General features: G+C 50.2%; 1 pseudogene across 1 annotated transcript in view; it reads right to left on the bottom strand.

The window, feature by feature from the left end:
• LOC309552516 (DNA polymerase subunit gamma-2, mitochondrial-like) overlaps positions 1–1,418 on the bottom strand; it is a 103,521-nt pseudogene extending 102,103 nt beyond the window's left edge. The window contains exon 1 of the transcript in view: positions 1,139–1,418. The product of the transcript in view is annotated as a DNA polymerase subunit gamma-2, mitochondrial-like (transcript). The remainder of the gene's footprint in view (positions 1–1,138) is intronic.
• Positions 1,419–1,651: the final 233 nt, after the last annotated feature.

The raw sequence follows: 1,651 nt of genomic DNA, 5'->3' as shown, positions 1-1,651 counted from the left end.
CCAATGGCTGGCTTGCCGTTTGACAGTTCTTATATTAGCTAAGAGCGAGGCCACCTGGCTGCAACACCTGGTGGCACCACCCCCCTTGTGACATCACCAACCAGTGCATGCTGGGTCGATGACATAACTGGGGGGCGGTGCCACCTGTTGATGTCACCGGGTGGCCCCGTCCTAACCGAAGAACTGTCATATTTGATGATGTCAGTTGATGTCACCTGGTGGCACCGCCCCCCCTTGTGACCTCACCAATACTTGCTGGGTCAATGACATCACAGGGGGGCGGTGCCACCAGGTGATGTCGCCAGGTGGCCCCGCCCTTACCTATATAAGAACTGTCAAACGGCAAGCCAGACATTCGGTGGTTTGCCTTTGCGGTGGATGGAGCAATTTTGTTGTATTTTTTAGGTCAGGTGGTGGCGTCGTTAATGACGATGGATCTACATTGAAGGACAGCGTTGTTTTCTTTTTAATAAAGAAATTGTAAAAAAAAAAACCTGTCTACTGTTTTTTTTTTTATTTTGACACTTTTTTGGTGAATGAGTAGGGGTACCCTACTCATTCCCATGGGAGGGGGGAGGGAATAGGACCTGGGGGCCCCCTTGTTAAAAGGGGGCTGCCAGATTTCGATAAGCCCCTTGCCCACAGACCCCCACAAACACAGCCCAAGGTTGTGTGTAAGAGGCCCTTGTAGGAGGATGCATGCTTGGATAAGGGTCTGGTAAGTACTGGGGGGACCCCACACCGTTTCCTTCTTTCCTTTTTAAATAGCTGGGTGCCAGCACTTGCAAATCAATTTAAATGTGATTTAAATATTTTTTTTAGTTGATAAATGTCTGTTTTGCTGCAGCAGGTTCTATACATGGTACAGATGCTCCACTTTACAGGCACTTTTTCATTTTTATTGTTGCACTTTAAGCATCATTAAAATCACTGCTCCTGTGAAAAAATGTTGCATTGATACTTGTCCCCCAGGGTAGTACCCAGCCCCCATACCCTTTTTATGGCCAATTACTTGCATATAAGCCTTCATAATGGGGACTTTTGATTTCTTATGTTCGCACCCCATAGCCTTTAATGGGTTTGTGGCAGAATTCCCGAACGGGGGTGTTCAGCCCATCTCTATTTGTGTCATTGTTACCATATAGGAGATCTTGGCGAGGACCGGCCATCTTTTCCAGCTCCTCCTGGGTTAGACTTTGGTTTTGGAGGCGGTCCAGACGGGCTTTGGGGAGGGTCTTCAGCGGTGGTCTTGGTGAAGGGTTGGATGTTCCTGGTAGGTGATACAAAGAGTCAATGGGCAGAACCTGTTCCTGGTGCAGCACCATGGCGTCCCACCATTCCTTTACCATGTTCCTTTTCATTTGGGCTCCCAGGGGCCCCAGGCCGTGACGTCCTCCTAGAACAGAGGCCAGAGTCATCTTCTCCCCCAACAGGAAGAACGTTCGACGGCACAACTCCAGAAGACCATCGCTCTCCCGCCGTCCGGCCGCCAGCCTTCTGCACTGCAGTAATAGAGACGCTGGAAATGTCTTCCTTGTCCGCCCGACCTGGACTAGTCCCACCGCACACCAAGACATGGCGGATCGTGGTCACCTGACACAATATGGCCTCCGCCGGGGGATGGTACATAGCTCTGTGAGAATAGTACAGA

Source organism: Pelophylax lessonae (genome assembly GCF_965119305.1).
Source record: "Pelophylax lessonae genome assembly, chromosome: 4".
NCBI classification, from domain to species: Eukaryota; Metazoa; Chordata; class Amphibia; order Anura; family Ranidae; genus Pelophylax; species Pelophylax lessonae.
The sequence above is the reverse complement of the archived record's forward strand: the minus strand, read 5'-3'. Positions and strand labels throughout refer to the sequence as shown.